The sequence below is a fragment of the Gossypium hirsutum genome, chromosome A01 (assembly GCF_007990345.1).
Source record: "Gossypium hirsutum isolate 1008001.06 chromosome A01, Gossypium_hirsutum_v2.1, whole genome shotgun sequence".
Taxonomy (NCBI): Eukaryota; Viridiplantae; Streptophyta; class Magnoliopsida; order Malvales; family Malvaceae; genus Gossypium; species Gossypium hirsutum.
Genome location: NC_053424.1, coordinates 67,178,288 through 67,199,187, shown reverse-complemented (window position 1 = coordinate 67,199,187; position 20,900 = coordinate 67,178,288). Strand labels below are relative to the sequence as shown.

The 20,900-nt window shown below is 37.2% G+C and overlaps 1 non-coding gene across 1 annotated transcript; it reads left to right on the top strand.

Annotated features, from left to right (window-relative positions):
- The first annotated feature begins 20,160 nt into the window (after positions 1–20,160).
- LOC121207969 (small nucleolar RNA R71) lies at positions 20,161–20,267 on the top strand. Its single transcript, XR_005903037.1, has one exon. It is a non-coding gene; the product is annotated as a small nucleolar RNA R71 (small nucleolar RNA).
- Positions 20,268–20,900: the final 633 nt, after the last annotated feature.

Sequence of the window (20,900 nt, the reverse complement as noted above, 5' to 3'; positions counted from 1 at the left end):
ATTCCTTTAAGGAGGGGTGAATTGTAACGCCCTAAATTTTGGGCCTAGAAATTTTAAATCTTGAGTAGGTGCAGTTAGGAGACTGCACATAAATATTTAGTTGTGCAAGAAAGTGACACAAATGCATGTCTGCTTTATTGGTTAAGTGTCCTGGGAAGAGTCTGAGAAGTTCTGAGTTCAAGCCTTGGTTTTTAAAAAATTTTGTTTTAAATGGAAAAAAGACCCTGTCTCTAGTCAGTAGGCTTCTTAAATAAATGTTGTTATTTCTTGTCATAAAAAGTCTGCTAGTCTAGTGGTAAGTGGCGTGTGGAGTGTGCAAGGGGTTTAAGGTTCGGATCCCTGCTGGTGCAATTGGGGATAACATCTTTTTTACTAAGGGCCAAGGGAGGAGGTTTGTGTTTGACTGAAACACCAAAAGTTTGAACAAATTTGTTGTTAGCTGAATCTGAGGAGAGGATTATGGGGGATTTTAATTGTTTGAATTGGTGGACAAGAGGCAATATAGGAGAAAATCAAGGGGATGGGAAGTAGAGAGAGTGTTGGAGCCAAATGGGGAATATAGGCACTTGTGAGTTCAGTTTTGGGCAGTTTCGAGATTGGTTTTGGGTGTTTTGATTTTTGATTCATTTTTGTCACTTCTTTTCTTTTTATTCTTATTCTTTTCCGATTGTTGAAGGCCATCTAGTGCAAGGGTTATTGGTCATGTTTTGGTTCATTTCGGGTTAGCATTTGGGGGTCCTTGCCTTTCTTTTCATCGTTCTTTCTCCTACCCCTTTTGGTCGAATGCCTTCTGTCCCCTCCTCTCAATTTTCTTGAGATTATTACTTCCCTCTTTTGTTTAGTATACTTTGGCCGATTCTCTCTTCCTTCTTCCTCTTAATATTTCTTTTCCTTTCACCTTATGCTTAGGCCGAATACCTCATCATTTCTCTCCATCTCTCTTTAGTTTTGGTTTTGGGGTAAGTGCTCTTGACTTCTCTTTTCTTTACTTCTTTCTTTCAGCTTTCTTCTCTTTTCATTTTATGGGGTTAGCTAAACATTCCATTGCGGGTGTAAGTGTAGTTGCTTGTTCTCTTTGTTCTTTGTCAATAGCTTTCCCCTCTAACATTTTCTATTCTCCACCGGTTGCTGTCAGGGGTGATTGCACCATCTTGCGCTTCGATTTAGGGTGTACTTTGTGTAAGCCAATTTTTACTACCCTCCACTTTTAGTTCTTCATTTTGGTAAGTTGCGTACTAGATTCAAGTTGTTTACGTTTAGGGTTCTAGTTAACAGATTAGGTTTCAATGCAGATCTTCGCCAAAGATCTTGAAGTTAATCTTGGTCAGTGGGATTAGTGGGCTGAAACGCTTTTGTTAATCAAGGCAGGTAATAATCACCGTGTTGGGATTAAGTGTTATTAAAAGGGTGTTTAACCCTAGTGTTTAAAAGATTGATTGTTTATCATGTATGAATGTAGGTTGTGGCGCTTGTGGACTTTTTAGCACTCTTCGTAATCAGGTGTGTAATCACACTACAATAACTATTAATTGGCAAAAGCCAAAAGGCATGTCTATTGACGCTACATGAGCGTGTGCCTGCTCGTGTGGTGGTTCAAATGCATAAAACATGGGCATTTGACAGAAGAGGCCACCATGAGCAAGTTCATGGGCTTAAGCCGTTTTGGGCCACATTGGGCCAAAATGGGCCGTGTGGGCCCCAAGAGCTCGTGGGCCCCATACAGGTAAACCACACGGGCTTGTGGAGATTATTGGGCCAGGTTATGTAATTCACACGGCTAAGGCCATTTCTAAGTTATGTGGGTCATACGAGCATGTGGGCCCATATAGAACCACTATATGGGCTGTCGGCCCATTATCACTGATTGACTATTAAGGTTGCACCGGTCGCCCAAGATGACTGTGGACCTACTGGTGGGCTGGTAAGTGTACCCGAACCTTTATTTTTTTGTAAATGACTGATATACCCCTATACTGTTTGAGCATGCCATTTTTATTGTATATACATTTGTATTATGTTGCATTGCATGGGGTGGGATATATGATATTGGAGGAAGTGTACTGAAAGGCTATAAGCCTATTACTGGCAGCTCTACTGTAAATACTATTTTAGTGCCGCAACCGATGCTACTTGGTGTGTAGGGATGGGTGGGTCGATTTTATCCCCACATGGTGTGTAGGGTTGGTACGGAGATGGTGTGTAGAGGCTGGATTGGGTAGGATTTTCTGATTGCATACTGTACTAATTTTGTAATAGGCTTAGGCCCCACTGATACTGTTTCTGAAATGGGCTAAGGCCCAAACTGAAACTAGAAGGGCTTAGGCCCAAATTGTGTTTACTCTAACTGTTTGTTTAATAAGGGATTACACACTGAGTTTTCATAAACTCACCCTTCTGCTTATCTGAGCAGGTAATCCTTAGGCGGATTGGTGCTGCAAGGGCCTCAAAGGTGGCCACATAACCGTGCACGCTTCCATTCTTGATTTTTAAATTATAAGTAGTTTAATTTGGGTATTTTTATGTAATAAGGCATTTCTGGATTTTATTTTTAATTTCAAGATTTATATTTGATCTGCTTTAATACTGCTTGCAGCAGGAAAAACACGCGAGTTTTTACAAAGACAAATGTTTTCAAAAGTACCACGAATACGTAAACGGTTTTAAGAGCTACTACAAGAAAACAACATTTTACAAGTAAACGCTAGTACGCAGCTAATTTAAAAAGCTTCCGCTACAAATGGAATTTTGAAATTAATAACATTTTAAAGTAAAAACTATAATAGCGACGCTAGTTTTAAAATAATTTTTAGATCACACAAAGAGGCTTAATAAAGATTGGGTTTTTCAAACAATATTACGCTTTGCGAAAAACACTTCAATGTGACATCACCAGATTCGACCATAACGTCTAGGCCAAGTTTGGGGTGTTACAATTTCAATACATTTATAGGCATCCAATACATCATCAACTAATGCACATTTCATACCATAATAACACTAGCCAATTCAATACACATTTACTACTCCAATCATATTGATTTCATATGCCAAAACAACAAGTCATAACCTTAACTTCTATAAGCATTTTCTCACCATCTTGCTAACCATTTTATGCCTTATAACGTACCATTTCATCATCAATATACCAATCCACAATATGCCATTTCTCAACCATGATACATCATTGAAAATTAACCAAATCAATTACTCATCTAGCAAACACATGAATCCATATTAATCTTGCCAAAACATAAGACATTATATGCATCAAAAATCACTTATCAAACTTATGAATTAAACCAACTTATATGGCCAAATACACACCAACATTTACAAGCCAAATCTCATGGCTAAAATCATAACTCAAAACATATCAAGATGACACTAGCCTATACATGCCATATACCATATATACAAAGCACAAAAAGTACCAACAAGTTGATCGATAGTGTGACGATATTTCTGATGATCCCCGATGTCTAAGCTAGCCTTGATAATCTATAAAACAGGGAAAGAACACACAAAGTAAGCTTAAAAGCTTAGTAAGCCATATACAAATAAAGTCATCATATGAATATTTGCATATCAATTCAAATATGCTAAGCATATTTAAACACGTACAAGTTCATAAACCTTTCTCATTGTACACATATTCAATATCATAATTGAATTCATCAAATACTTCCCTTTTCAATACTTGTATGAATCTTGTATGTACCTGAGTTACTTAAGTCATTCACACATTCTTTCTTGACTTGACTTTGTCTATTGAACCATTCAGAATCGTTAAGGATAATCGAAAATCACATAAAACTCATACAATACCATATCCCAGATATGGTCTGCAACAACCTGAAATAGGGCCTAGTCGGAACAGTGGTTATGAGACCACAAATCTAAAGTAAAAATATTTATTTTATGACTATTTTAGAGTCCATGATATGTTTGAGTGATTGTGTGCAAATTTTGTTATGTAAATTTTATTGATAACGTGCCCAATTTTATTAATGGGATTAAATAGCATTAATTACAAAATATGAGTTCTAGAATATAAGTAATTATTTAAAATGGGGGTTTAAATTAGAGGTCTTTAAATGGAAAATAGACCATCATATTTTGGTATGGACAAAACTAGACATGGAAGGGTAAAAATTGAAGGGTTAGTAAAAAGGCATTTTGGTCATTTGGGTGTTTTAAGGCATAAAAGACAAAATAAAAGCCCAAAAATATGCTTATCTTCTTCATATGGCTATTGAAATTTACATGACTCCATGGCTAGGTTTCAAGCTTTTCAGAGCTCAATTGTAAGTGTATTTGAGCCCCGTTTTTAATGTTCTTAGTATTTTTGAGATCCTAAAAGCTTAACCTTTCTATTTCTACCATTTACTTGCATGAAAAATGAAGTTTAAAAAATTGGCCCATGCTAGATAATTGTGCATTTTGATGTTTAATGGTAGAATAAGGATGCTTGACGTTAGGAGAACAATTTTTGTTAAGTGATTTTCGTGAAAATGGTTAAAACGAGTTAATTAGTAAAAGTTGTTAATGTTTATAAAAAGCATGAAATAGTGAGAATTTGAGGTTTCCGTAGAAGAGAAAAATGTTCAGCATATCTTAAACCTTATAGAAAAATGTTTATCATGTCTTAAACCTTATAGAAATCTAATAAATTTCAATTTTTGAGCCTTGGGGTAAATTCATAATTATGCAAAAGTTTAGGGGTAAAAATGTGAATTTTGCCAAAATATGTTTTAGGTCCGAAATGATTAGTACATTAATTAAATGAGTGAATTTCATCATGTTAGATCAAGAAAATCAAGATTTGGGATTAAATCGAGAAAATGCCTGGTTAAAGGAAAAAAAAGAATAATTAGCTGAAATTTCATTTGAGGTAAATTCGTGTGATTTAATAAGCATGCTATTAATGTTATTATTGTTATACTTTAAAATATCCTTCTTATTATTGTATTGAATTATGTGTTAGTGCTAGGGTGTATGAGAAAATATTATACCCTATGAAATAATCGAAAGCTTAATATGTCGATTTCACTTTGTGAATTTATGAAATATTGGAAATCAATGAAATATGATATCTTGTTGAGATGAGTAAATTATAGAATGATGAAATGAACTGAAATTTCTTATGGTAACGAACCTTGTGAATTGTATGATCAATTCTTTGAACAAGCTTAGCTACGATGTGACCCTTGAGAAATCCCCGATTGGACCTTTGGAAATACCTAAGATACGGACATCTAGACACTGCTGTTATGTGAGCCAGTGTAAGACATGTCTGGGACATGCATCAGCTACGAGATGTGCTAGTGTAAGACATGTCTGGGACATGCATCGGCACGGATATATGAGAGCTAGTGTAAGACCATATCTGGGATATGGCATCGGCATCGATATGTGTAAGATTTCCCAATTATCCTCTGGTATTCCAAGTGGTTCAACGGATAGTTCAAAGCTTGCAATGAAGGCGAGAAGGTAAATATATGAGCATGCTGAAAAGGTACAAGTATGTATTCGAAGCTTAAATGCTATTGCGAACATGAAACAATACACTTTTGGTAAGGATACAAATAATTATGTTATGCCTATGAAAATGAAATTGTGGTGACCTTGTGATTATGTTTTATGTTTATGATGTACATATATATATTCTTACCATGATGGTTGAAATGTGATTGATGATTATGTGTGAGACTTTGAGGCCACATTAAATTGAGACATGAAATGTATATTCCTTTACTTGGTGGCCTAATGAACATGAAAGGAGAAATGGATTGGGATAAATGCCCATTTAAAAATGATCATAAAAGAGTGAAATATAGTAATAAAACAGCTTCGGTCAGCAGCGGTAGTCAGAATTTGAAAATACACCAAAAATAGAAGAAAGTGAATTAGAGACTGAATAAACTATGGAATTGAAGCTTATTGAGTCTAGTAGCACATAGAAGAAACGATGTAAGCAAAATAATTTCATATTATGAGATATTTGAAATTTTGTGAGACATAGTCAGAACTATTTTGAAATCCCCTGTTCTGATTTGGGAAATTCTTCAAAAATTGTACACAGATAATTATGGGTTATAATTTATATTCCTAGATTTATTAATGAGTCTATTTTTAATAGAAATAAATTGGAACATAATTAGAGTTCCATATAAGGAGATAATTAATTTTTAGTAAAGACTGGTCGAAGCTATCAAGCAGCAAATCAGGGGTGATTTTACAGAATAAACTGTACTAATTTACTAAACCAAAAATTCTGAAATTTTATTGGTAAGAAGGTAGATAAGTCTAGTTTCAGGTAAAATTAGCGGATGTTAATTTGGAGTTTTTTAGCTCAGATATAAATAATTTAGTGACTATAACTCGAGGAAACAGCTTGACTGGAGCATGGGTGAAAATGCAAATAGGGTTGTATTACCATGAGAAGCAAGTTGATAAATTGGTTATTATTTTCATATGGTATTACTAAGCTGTAAAGCTTACTCCCTTCCCTTCCTTTCCTTTAGTGTTTTCAGGTTATCTCGGGATTGGAGATCGTCAGAGGAGCATCACACTATCAAGTCACTATCTTTGGAATAATGAAGCATACATTAGAAATTTCAAGTGAGTGGCATGTATAGGGTTCTATTTGATTGAACATGAGTGCTTGATTAATAAGTTGGTAACCATAATATAATGATAAAGTGGTCATCAAAATGACAAGTCTTATGAATGTGAAATAAGGAGTCTAGACTTGGTATTGCATGAGTAGATGTATTACTTGTAAGAGGACATGTTAATGTTAAGGATATGTCTTAATAAAGAGTTTTTAATCACTAAAATGATTCCAGGATTTGTGATTTTGATGTGCATAAGGCTGTAAAAGATTATGGGTAAACATGAAGGCTTGGAAAATAGCCTAATTGTTGGCCACAAGAGCTGAGACACGGCCGTGTGTCTCAATCGTGGGTGTGTGGCCCAGCCGTGTGGTTCGATGTGTATGCAAACGTCATAAACAGAAAGTTACACGGCCTGAGGACGTGGGCATGCCAAAGGCATATGGGAGTGTCCCTATGTCCACACGATCATGTGACCCTGTTTCATGGGAAACTTTTCTAAGTTTTCTTGAAACTTCTTAAAGTTCTCAATTTAATCCCGCCGATTAATGTTTTGGGCTTCGTAGACCCAAATAAGGGATGACACGCATGTGTTTGAAAGGTTTTAAATTAAAAGAGATTTTATGGCCCGTTTTTTGTATGAATGTGTATGTTTAAGTCCAATAATGCCTCGTACCCTATTCCGACGTCGAACATGGGTAAGGGGTGTTACATGGTCTTACATGTTATCACATATCGATGGCACTGTCCCAAACAAGGTCTTACACAAAATCGACTAACGATACCAATGTCTCAGACATGGTCTTACACGTAATCACAATACAATGTCAATGTCCCAAACATGGCCTTACATGTAATCACGTCTGGATAACCTAATGTCATGACATTTGTATCCTATACTATTCCTAAGGTTCGTACGGGACTTTCGGATATTGTAACTTCATCGATTCTTGCTCATATTTGCTCGTTCAACATTCATAGCAATTCAATGATAATAAAACATACATAATTCAATTTAAAGACATTTATTTGCATATGAACTTACCTCGTAGTCGGAATAGAGGGACTGGATTGACTATTTGATAACATTCGATTTTCCCCGATCTAAATCTGATTTCTTTCTTTCTTGATCTATATACATTAAAAATTAACTCTTTAATTCATCAACACATTCAATTTAGTCCACAAACACATTTTTGGGCATTTTTACACTTTAGCCCCTAAAGTTCCATATTTTTAAATTTAGTCCCTATTTCAAAAAATACACAAAATTCATACAATTTCATTACAGCCAAGCCTATCCGAATTTCATGTAGGTCCCTAACAGCCCAAAAATTTCATGTATTTTACAGTTTAACCCCTCAATTTACACTTTTCACAATGTAATCCTATCTAGGCATTTTTATAAGAAAATCCCTTTACCAAACATGTAAAACTATCAACGAATATTCATTAACCATCCTCAATCATCAAATTACACACACTTTCATCAATGGAAAGTATTGAATTCTTTAACAGTTTTAGAAACGGAGGTATGTGCTGGCTAGTACTCAGAGCAACGATCACAAAAACATAAAAATCATCAAAAATCGAACACAAAACACATACCTAATAAATCATGCAAGGGCCAAGCTTAATGAAGCTTCAATGGTAGTTTCTTTTCTCTACATTCGGTGGTGGAAGATGATGATAAAGGAAATTTTATGTTTTATTTTATTTAATATAACTTATTAACTAATTTATATTATTAACCTTTAATAAAAACAATAAAAACATATATTGGATGGTCATTTATGTCAAATTTCACTATCAATGGTCTAATATCAACATAAGGACCTTTCATTTAGTAAGCCATAGCAATTAGAAACTTTTAACTTATAGCATGCCACTTTTGCATTTTACGCGATTTAGTCCTTTTCTCAAATTAAGCATCTAAATGATAAAATTATTTCACGAAACTTTCACACATATATAATCACATGCATTAAGCGTCAAAAATAATTTTAAAATAATTTTATGACCTTGGATTTGTGGTTTCAAAACCATTATTCCAATTTAGCTAAAATCGGGCTGCTATAGGTAAGATTTTGGAGTTTTTGATAGAGTTCCCGATGGTAGTAGGATGGGATAAATCACCTCCGCATAACTTTTTCATCTTGACCCAAGTTTTTATAGGCCGTTGTCCACTCCGTCTTCGACTTGTTGTTAATTGATCCCATCAATCATCGCGTAGTCTAAAAACTCAATTGCTGCCAACTTTACCTTTCTGGCTTTAGAATAATTGTGACACTCAAACACTAATTTAATCTTCTTCTCCTACTCAAGGTATGCCTCCGGATCATACTTGCCTTGGAATGGTGGGATGCAATGTTTGATGTTCTTCAAAACATCGTCCACTCACCCTCGTTCTCTAAGGCCTCGGTTCCTTGGACCTCTCCGCTTTTCACTTTGGTTTGACCCTTGAAAACTTTCGACATCACTTGGTTCATAGAGGTCATCTTGGTTGATTTTCAGGTGGCCTCATCTCTTTGTGGACCTTGGGGTGACTGCTCTCATTGGGCTGTTTCCTCGACTTACTTCAAACACTCGTTGAATGACTCCAACTCATTCCGTAACATATGTTGGAACTCTCGTAATAGAGCTTATTAGCCTAAGTCAGGTACTCGACCTCCTCCGGGGGCTACATTTCTAATGGGTTGTCATCCTCCGCCTTCTGCCATATTATGTTCTGGTCTTCTAGACATAGAAAAATAAAACCTCACAACAAGGCCTCACGTTCACTCGGAAAGAAGGAGTTAATGGCACTCACACTCGTGTTTACACTCTTTTACGGCTTTTTCTTCTCTCTAATGCTCTCATTTCACTCATGTCTTTTTACACTCATTTCTTCTCTCGTGATTTCGTAGAAAACTCGTTTAGACTTTATCTTTAGTCTAGAGGTTGGCTTCAAAGGGCTTACAAGGGTATTGATGAAAAGGTACAAGGTTGGCTGAAATAAAAGAGTTTAGTCTTGAGTGTGGCATGAAGGTATATGTTGCTAATAGCAAGGAAGTTGATGATCAAGAATACTAGAAAATGAATACAAACTTTCAACACTTTTTTAAGACAATATTGCTGAATACAAATGAATGCTTTTGATACATGAAATATTTTTCAATTTTTTTTGACTTTTTTACGATCCTATTCTGGGATAGCTATTAACTTTTGTACTTTTCATTTTTGCAAGCTCTGATACCAAATGATGCAATCACGGCCTCGTTGAGATGTTTGAGTCATTTTTGTGCCCGATCATCGAACAAAGAAGTATCATTCTAATTTTTAAATATTGTCAAATTTGACAAAGTATGGAGTTTTGGTGACAAAAAATAGGTTCAAAATGGTTAAGTATAGGATGATATAGGTTCGGCTAACAAGGGAAACAAAAGAAAGGAAATAGTTTGTGGTGATGGAACAAAATGGACTTAAGGGTCAAGAATGAACCAACACTATATACAAGTGTTGACCCGAGACTTATAGGAATCTTAAGGAGATTTGGGAGGTAGGATAGGACCTTGACCCGTTACCTAGGAAGGTATAGTTTTGGTAAACGCCACACTACGAGAGTGGAAAGTTCGGATAAAAGAAATAGTTTGATGCCACTGACTAAACAAATAAGTCAAGCTGAGTCTTAGATGAAATTTGAGAGTAAAAAATGCTCACAAATAACTCAAAGTTCATTAAAAATGGAAAAAGTTTGAAATACAACTCAATTGGTTCATATTTATAGCTAAATTCCTAGGCTAGCTGAATAGGCATTAAGGTAGCTAAATGGTCATTTGAATTCAACTTAAATGAGCCGAAACTTCTTGGAAATTTCCTAGCAACCTCCTTGAAGCTTCCAGCAGCCTTGGAGATGCCAATGGGCAGCCTTTTTAATGCCTTCTAGTATCTTGTTATTTAATGAAATGAAAGGTGAGCTGAAATGAGCTGAAAGGTCATGCTTAAATTTGGCCAAGGGGGTGCACTTGATTAATTGAGCTGCCTTGATCAGTTGAATAGTGTTGAGCTAATTAAAGACAGCTTGGGGCACTTCAATAGTCTTTAAATGTGAAAACCAAATGTGAGCAGCCCTCATGTATGAATAAAAAAAACTGAACAACCTTGGCATGTGAAAGGAATATTTAGTTGGTGTGAAGCTTTCAAGGCTGCTTTGGAGACTTAGATGCTCAACTTGGGAAAATAAATCAGCAGCTCTCTTTGTCCCTTGGCATACACGAAAAGGTGCTTAGAAGAGATGAACCATCAGCACTCCTTCATTTAAGCCATTCCTTGTATGTAGTTGCACCTAATAATTCAACAAATTTAATTAGTCTTAAGACACATTAATTCGGCAACAACTAGGACATATTAAATCTGCACATTAATTCGGCTAGAGCTAAAACATATTAAAATTATATAATAGGCTAAGACAAATTAATAACATGTATTAACTAGGACATATTTAAAACATGCATTAAAATAGAACACATTTAACATGTAAAGCCCCGAATTTTGGGCCTAGAAGTATTAGGTCTTGAGCATAGGACCAGTTAGAAGGCTGCACATAAATGTTTAATTGTGCAAGAAAGTGACACAACTGTGTATTTGTTTCAGTGGTTCTGGGAAGTGTCTGAGAAGTCTTGGGTTCAAGCCTGGGCATGTGCAAAAATTTTTGTTTTTAAGGAGTAAACCCTATCTCTAGTCAGTAGGCTTTTAAATAAAAATGGGTGAAACATGACATAAAGAACCTGCTGGACTAGGGGGTAAGTGGCGTGTTACCTATGCCAGAGGGTTGAGGTTCGAATCTTGGTGAAGGTAGTGGAGTGTTTTATTTTGCTACTCTTACTATGTGAGTAGTTGAGGTTGACTGAAACTCAGTTGAGTTGAATGGAGTTTGAATTGGTGATTGAGGAGATATTTGAGGAGGGATTTTAGGAGAGAATTATGAGAGGTTGAGGTGAGAGGGAGTAGTGTGCTGGTTTTGAATTGTGGCACTCAAGACTTTCGGTTTTGATGAGTTTAGCCACTCTATTTTTGGTTGCTATGATCATTTTGGCTCTCTTCTTTTCTTCTAGAGGCCGAATAGTGCTAGGGAGGTTTGGGAGTATAATTTGTTTTTGCTGATTTTGGTTTTCACTTCTCTTCAGGGTCCTCATTTGTCATTTTACTCTTCTTTTCCCTTCTCTTTAGCCGAATTCTCTCCTTTGAGATTACCAACCCTCCTCTTCCGCATCTTGTGCTTAGAATGATTGTTATCCTTCTCTGCCTCTCTTAATCGGTTACTTCTTAACTGATTTCCCCTTCTTTTCTTGCTCTCTCAATTGGTTGTTTTTGACTGAATTCTTCCTCTTTCTTTTAGCCTCACTGTGCCGATCTTCTTTCCACTGCTCTCTGTCGATTTTAGGGGTAGTTACAAGTGTCTGGGTCAGTGTTTCGGTAAGACTAACTCTTGGTTAGGTTCAAACTATGCTTTCGAATAGGCGTTAACAAGAGGTTAGTTGATTTACAGGTTGTAATCGAGGGCTTGTGTGGTTGTCCTCTCTCGATTGATAAGGTGAAGAAGATTTCAGTTGTCCCATCAAGGTAAGGGGGTTAACGATTGGATAATTTCAACGTAGTATAATAATATTATTTTGGTGTTGACTTATTAAGTGTTCACATATGCTTAGTTGGTGCACAAGAGCTTGTCGAAGGAGAGGGAAAAGATCCTCTGTTGGCATTAGGGTGGACAGATCCCCTCTAGTGGCTTGTTCAAAGGTACGTTATTTTGTGGATTCAACGATTGGGTTAGTTGTGTGCATCCAATTAGACATTCAATTAAGTGAGTAATTAAGGAATATTGTTAAATGTAGGGTTCAAAGGTGCGAGCAGTTTCTTCTCTCGAAAAATAGAAGCAAGGTGTGTAAAAGACTATCCCTACTCGTAAATTGGCAAAAGCTGAAATAAGTGATCGACGATGATACACGAGTGTGTACTCGCTCGTATGGTAAACCGAATGCCTAGATATGGGCATAAGATCGTTGAGGTCAGCCATGCGTGATTTCATGGTCCGAGTTTGATTTGGGCGATGTTGGGCCGAAATGAGCCATGTGGACCCTACGGGCCTATAGGTCCCACACGGGTAAACCACACAAAAGTGTGGAGAACATTGAGCCAGGCTATGTAGTTCACATGGCTAAGGCCATTTCTAGGCTATGTGGGCCACACGGGCATGTAGGGTGATCGCATGGTTTCGTGATAGGTTTTAAATATTTATAATTACTCGTTCTTGAACTAACTATTATCACGATGTAGGCAAGTGTACCTATCGAACAGTAGTATAGTTTCAGCAAGACCGAATTATCGTTCTTGAACTAACTGTCTTTTTATTATCTAGCCTAAGAATAAAGAGGTTTTTGTTTTAATTAACTAATTATCTAAACTAAGAACTCACAGAGAAAAGAATTGGGGAATTGCTTCTGGGGAAAATCGATTGACTTAAGACAATACCTAAGGAAAAATCCACCTAGACTTTACTTGTTATTCTGGCTCCGAATCGGACGATTTTTTCTTTCAACTTGTTCCATAAAGATGCCTAAGTTATGTTATTATCCCTATTCAAGATTAACAACGTCTAATCCCTAGATTGAATAATTGAGACTTTTCTCTAATTAACACCCTAGGGTTGCATTAAGTCGATCTATGGATCCCCTTATTAGGTTTCACCCTAATCCGACAAAATCTTGTCACCCTATGTCTAGGCGTGCAATCAAATCCGCTTAATTATGACAAATGTACTCTTAGACATGGTCTATTACTCCTCTGAATAAGAGCTTATCTTGAATCAGTATCCTGGGATATCAAAACAAGAATTAAGAACACATAATTAAGAACAAGTTAAATATTTATCATACGATTTAGAAAATAATAACAAGATTCGTCTTAGGTTTCATTCCCCTTAGGTATTTAGGGGTTTTAGTTTATAACTATATAAGAAAACATCTTAGAATGATAAAGAATACAAAACATAAAGAAAACCCAAAACTCCTGAAGAGAAATTGAGGAGAGATCTTCAGTCTTGATGATGAATCCAACTTCTGAGATGGATCAATCGACTTTCTTGGAGTAATTCCTTACTCCCTATTCTCCGTGTCCCTTTTCTTTCTCCTCTAGGGTGTATTTATAGGCTTTGGAATGCCTAAGAGCCCTCAAAATTAGCCTTTTCCGAATTGGACTCAACTTGGGCTCGGCAAGGACACGCCCATGTGACACGCCTGTGTTCGATTACTTCAGGCCGAGTTCGAGCCTACCAAATTGACATGGCCGTGTGGTCTGCCCGTGTGAGGAGGTCCAGGCCATGTTGATTTCGTACTTTGGCCCATTTTCTTCGTTTTTGGCTCGTTTCTTGTTCCTTTTGCTCTCCTATGCTCTCCTAAGTATAAAACATGAAATTAAAGCATTAGGAGCATCGAATTCACCAATTTTAATAGGAAATCATCCATAAAATGCATTAAACATGGGGTAAAAGTATGTATAATTTACGGTTTATCAAACACCCCCACACTTAAGCATTTGCTTGTCCTCAAGCAAAATTCTCAACTCATAATCAAAATAAATTCTTCTCAACTTATAATTTCTAGCGATAATATCTCAAAATAATCCATAAGTAATCATACATTGAGAATTCAACTAAAAGAATATAAAAGTTTCAAACATTCCAAGTTGAGCATTTTCTCCTGAAAACATAGGTGTCTCTCCTCATTTAAGTAATTAGCTTTGATTTGGTATATCACAGAGTTTCACATCCTCACTAAAGATTCACTCAAATCACTAGAGGTGTTTTAAGGACAATAAATAAAGCACTCAAAAGTCAATAATGAAAAGTCATTACCATAAGCTTGCATGAAAATCAAATCTCAACCATTGATAAATTGAGATGAAACATCAATCAAAAGGTTTTTAGAGGGTTGTAATGAGGCTTGGTTAGGGGGTGTGGTCATAAGCAAAAGGAAAGGGTTAGAATCGAGATTGAATTGAAAAATTTCCTAACTAGAAAAAGAGTTAAATTTCACTTGTGTACAACAGAGCTTCTTCTCAAAATATGGAATTAGTAATATATATACATAGTTTTTTTTTTTTTAAGAACAAGTTAAATAACATAGACTAACTATTAAGAACAAGACATAGCTAAGCAATCCATTCAACTCAAATCTCGACAAAAATAGGGATTAATTTAGGGGATTTCAACAATAATGGGTTAAGGGTTAATACTAAGGGTAATACAAGAAAAGGCTTGTTAGGCTCAAGGGGGTTTACTAGGGGTTAATCATGGAGGTAGGTTTTTCATGGCATGAGTGGGTTAATCCTAAGTGCCTTAATCATTTTGACATATCAAATCAAATGGTGTGGTCTCAACATGCATAATCAAGCAAGTTCTAGAACAACAGTTCAATACTGATGCACTCAAAGCAATAATAAAAGTGAGCATGAAAAGAATTAATAGATGCTCAAAAGGCTCAAAAATCTCACAAAAATTATGGCTTTTTGATGTTTAAAAGCTTGTGAATTCCAACTCAAAGTAATACCTAAACTTTGGGGAAACAACCTAAGATTTTAATTTCTTAAAAATCAACTCATCATGCTTGATTCTCTAATGTCTTAAAGTTTAAATAATCAATGCATAATTTCCTATGTTTTAATTCAAGATATATCAATCAAAATCATAAATCAATTAAAATTTATCCTAAATATGATATGAAAGCTTTTCAAGAGAACAAGGCAATTATTCAGGGATTTTTCTGAGAATGAAATAAATATCCCCCCCACACTTAAGACGTACATTGCCCTCAATGTATAAAGATAGATATTAGAGTATAAGAATAAGAGAGGGAGAGAAGTGAAACTTCTTGTATGATGAATTCCTTAAACTGGAGTTTTGGAGTGTAATCGGTTCGAGAGTGGAGGTGGATACTCCGACGGTCGTAGAGGTTCATTAGTCCATAAGTCCTGTGCCAGAAGAATATTATATCTAGTGGTAGCTATGGTCGTGGTCGAGCAGGACATGGCAGTCATGGAGAACCTTTCCCGGTGGTGTTTTAGTTCCTATGTGATGATGAACTTAAGAGCTTTATATAACTGTGATAAAATCAGGAACTTTTTAGGGGATATTAGGGAGAATAATTACTCATAAAGAAATAACTGAAATTAATAATTAAAAATAAAATTCTAAAATCTAACAAAAATAAAAAGTAGTTTTAATAAAAAATAAAAATAAAACATAAAATTATAAATAAATGTTTTTAAACATCTTCATCGCTGGATGGTTCACGAGGTGGGACTGGTGATGAGATGTGGAGGTGCTGAAAAATCTGCTGTAGAGTAGCATCAATGTTGTCAAATCGTTGAAAACACTGCTACTCGAATCGAGTAAGGCGCTCAGAGATGTCAGCTATGAAGCCACCGCATGAACTGGATGAGAGGATGGTGGTGGCTGAGTCGGTGGGTCCTCGTGCTGTAGAGGGACATCATCAGCAATGTCCTCGTAGGCCTTCTCCTCGATAGATTGGGCGAGACAATACTGGGGAGGGTAGGTTCCTTGGCCCTCTCGATCATCCTCATGCTAAGCATGCTCGAGATGCCTTGTGGAGACATCTGGCTGATGAGGGTGAGGGATGATTCTTGGGTCGTAATGTTGAGGAGCCCAAAGTGCCACGCCAGTCGAGTCACGTAGGGGCCGATGGAGATTACCCCCTTCCTATATAGTTCCTTCTGGTGCTGAATCGTGAGGGTGATGAAATAGGCAAGGTCGATAACGTGCCCGTGCGACATGCACCATAAGAAGTAGGCATCGTGGGTGTTGAGGACGCCGGTGCTCTCTCACCTCCCTTTAATCATGTGAGCTAAAATAGCATGTAAGTACCTTAGGGATGGTGGGAGAACTGATGCCTTGGAGCGGCTAGGATTGTAAGAGGCTGGGCCAGAGGTCAAAGTGTGTCAGCACTTCGAGGGAGAGAAATGTATGTGGCGAGTGAGAGTATCTAAGTCATTCTCTTCCTTGAACTCCTCCGTATATAAACTCAGTGCCGTACTGAATTCTGGGACGCTGAGCTGGTGGACTAATTAGCCTAGGCGATATTGCACCGTGCCAGGATCATCGTAGTTCATCATCACGGTCTGAAGATGAAATGTGGAGAATAATTCCATCGTGAGCTCAAGATACATCGGCTCGATGATCCCAAAGAAAATCTCCCAAGGGTCAGTGGTTAGGAGGGCACAAATTGCATCAGCCAACTGAACTTGTTCTACGGCAGCGCAGTCGATGCAGCGGCCCGCAATTAAAGGTCGGGCCCAAAGTATTTGGAAAAGTTCTTCTTCGGGCCCTCGGGGAAACTAAAGAAGAGGGTGACAAATTTCCGTTGTTGGACCTGTGGAAGATGACGCTCCCTTCCTCTTCTTCGAAGGAGGGACAACAGCCTTCTTTCCTCGTGAAGACGACATTTAAAAATCTGTAATAAAAAAATAGTTCATTTTGAGGGATGATCAAAGTAGAGTGAAGATAATTTATAAATAACAATCATAATTTTAGCAACTATTAAAACTAACAAGTTAATGAAAGTAGTCAATTATATGGCATAAAAATGGTAACGAATTTCATGGAACGCAACATGTGTGACGGATGAAAAATGTTAACACTAAATGCATCAGTATATGTATATATTGTTCTAAGCATGAATATTTACTTCCAAGTAATCAACTAATGTAGAGAAATCATAAAATGAGTGAGAGTTTAAACATGAAAAAGATGATAACTTGTCCCATAATTGAAATTTGTGTGATAGAAAGATGAAAATAACATGAAAACTATAGATTCCTAAGATAAATAGCATTGTAAATGAGTGCAATTAAAGGGGAAAAAGTAAAAAAAATGCTAGAAAAGGGAGAATGAACATTAAAAATGAAGTTGGAGGCGGAGTAGGGGCGTGGCAAGGAGGGCGTGTGAACTTGCAGCGGCTAGGGTTAGGGTTTCTGAATGGGGAAGAAAGTGAATAGTGTAAGGTATTTATACATTTTGGGCCATACGGCCATGAATACGCCCGTGGGTTTTTGAAATTCATCCCACGCCGGTGTACTGCGGGCGTGTAGGTTCACACGGTCGTGTTGCTCGACCGTGTCTAGCTTCGTTCGCTTCTCCCACGCCCGTGTGTACAAGCCCCACACCTGTGTTAATTTGACAGGTTCAACAACGGGTGTTAGACACGGGTGTGGCACACACTCGTGCTAGTTTGTTAGTTTCAACCACGGGTCTTCCACACGGGCGTGTCGCACGCCTATGTTGTTTTGGCAGGCTCGACCACGGCTATGTCGTACGGCTGTGGCATTTTATCGTAGCCCGTGTTTGGGTATACCTTTGCCCTGTTTTCACACGGCTATAAGCATGCCCGTGTTCCTAGCCGTGTATCTGTGGAAAACCTGTATTGAAGAGCTCCGTTAGTAAGTTGGATGTTGAAGACTAAATTTTTAAAGAAGTTAATATAGTTAGTGCTCGGGTTGCCTTTCGAGAAGCGCTTATTTATAGTCTAAGCTCGATTTACCTCTCCGTTGAATGATCATGGTGGTTCGAGGAGTTTATACTCCTCATTCCTACTATCAATCTTAAAATAAGGTTTTAAACGGGTGTTGTTTACCTTAAAAGTGCCGAACTTGGGATGACTCACCTCTACCGTACCGAATGGAAAAATGCTGAGTACCGTAAGAGGGATTTCTTCCTTCAGTGTGGTAGTGACAATGTGGGGATCTGCGACATCTAATAAGACTTTATCTCCAACCTTAAGTCGATTTGGAGAGGTATGGAGCTCTTTCTTGCGTAGTTTCAGTTTATCGTGTGTTCTCAGTTTATGTGTTCGCCATTCATCTAGCTCCTCTATTGGCAGCCTTCGTTCTTAATGAATCGATCCTCTACTATTGTTTGAGAGTGGCTTATGTAATTCCTTCAGACTTATCTCCTGCAAAGTGGGTTGTATCATGTGGTCAGTTTTAATAGAATGGTTTAGACGATCACCTTCAATTTCTGATGTGTTGTCAGAATTGCGAGCTTGAAGGGTGATTGTTTCGTCTCCTACGCGAAGCGTGAGCTCACCTGTACCAACATCAATAATTGTTTTAGTAGTTGCTAAAAAGGGCGTTCCTAGAGTTAAAGGAGTGTTGCTATCCTCCTCTTTGTCTAAAATAATGAAGTCAACGGGAAATATAAATTTATCGATTTTTACTAGCATATCTTCAATAATACCCCTAGGAAATCTTATAGTTTTATCTTCTAATTGAATGCTCATCCTAGTCTATTTTGGTTTCCTGAGACTGCTTAAACATTTTTTAAGGCATGACGTTGATACTAGCCCCTAAATCAGCTAATGCATTATTAACATCTAAACTACCAATTAAGTAAGGAATCGTAAAACTCCCTGGATCTTTTAGTTTGTTCGGTAGCTTATTTTTCAAAATAACTGAGCACACTGTGTTTAGCTCCACATGCGACGCCTCGTCCAACTTTTGCTTATTTTCAAAAACCTCTTTTAAAAATTTCATTCGTTTGGCATCTGCGATATGGCTTCAATAAATGGTAAGTTAATATGTAATTTTTTTAAGAGTTTAAGGAATTTACCAAATTGTTCATCTGAGCGGTCTTTCCTTGTCGCGTTGTTTATATTCGATATTCACCGATTTGTTTGTATTTTGATCTACCTCAACTCGGCCTTTGCTTACCACAATTACTTGCCTCGGTTCTAGTTCAGGCTCCACAAATCCTTCTTCATCTTGAACATTAATTGCGTTGAGCTGTTCCCTTGGGTTGGGTTCAGTATTACTTGGCAAACTACCTTGTGGTCGTTCGGAGATTACTTTGGAAAGCTAGCCTATCTGAGTTTCGAGCCCTTGGATCGACGCTTGTTGATTTTTAAGTGCTGTCTCGGTGTTCTAAAAATGGGTTTCTGACACCGATATAAACTTTGAGAGCATCTCTTCAAGGTTTGGCTTCTTTTTTTGTGGTTGCTGAAAACCCAAAGGATGTTGTGGTTTTTGATTTCCTTGACCACCTCACGAGAAATTGCGATGGTTCTTCCAACCTGCATTGTAAGTGTTACTATATGGATTGTTTTGAGGTTGAGGATTATTACCCATGTAATTTAATTGCTCGTTATCCATGTTGTGGCCATAAGGTTGGTATTCTGAATGGCTTGTTCCACCTCCACTTGCTTCGCACTGCATCACTGGGTGAACCTGTGAAGAACTGAGAAAACCATCAATCTTTTTATTTAAGAGTTCTACCTGATTAGAGAGCATGGTGACCGAATCGACGTTATAAACGCTGGCTGTTTTTGTTGGCTTTGTCCTCATGACTTGCCACTGATAGTTATTCAGTGACATCTCCTCAATAAACTCATAGGCATCTTCAGATGTTTTATTATTGATGGTTCCGCCAGCAGCTGCGTCAACCATTTGTCGAGTTGAAGGATTCAGACCATTGTGGAATGTTTGAACTTGGAGCCAAAGCGGTAACCCATGCTGAGGGCACCTTCTCAAAAGATCCTTGTATCTCTCCCATGCATCGTAGAGTGTTTCTAAATCCATCTGCACAAAAGAAGAGATATCATTACGTAATTTAGTCGTTTTAGCCGGCGAAAAATATTTTAGTAAGAATTTTTCGGTCATTTGTTCCCAAGTAGTAATTGACCCTCGTGGTAATGAGTTCAACCACTATTTAGCTTTGTTCCTTAATGAAAAAGGGAATAACCGAAGACGAATGGCATCATCAGAAACGCCATTGATTTTAAATGTATCACAGAATTCTAGGAAGTTTGCTAAGTGAGCATTGGGATCCTCAACCTGCAAATTGTCAAACTGAACAAATTGTTGTATCATTTGAATAGTGTTAGGTTTTAGTTCAAAAACATTTGCAGCTACAGAAGGTCTAACTATGCTCGATTCAGTTCCTGTTAAAGAAGGTTTAACATAATCATACATAGTGCGTGGAGTAGGATTTTGATTAGCCGCAATTGCAGGAGGTAGCTGATTTTCTTGGTTTTCAGCCATCTCTTCGGTTGGGGGTTGAGTATCGTCTTCTTGCTCGTTCTCTGTGTATCATAAGCTTCACCTTATTTCTCTTTGGTTTCTTCGAACTGTGCGATCAATTTCTTCGTCAAAAAGTAATGGTCCTGACGGGTTTCTTCTAGTCATAAACTATAAAAACCTGCCAAGAGAAGGAAAAAATAAATTAATAAATTAATAATAATAAAT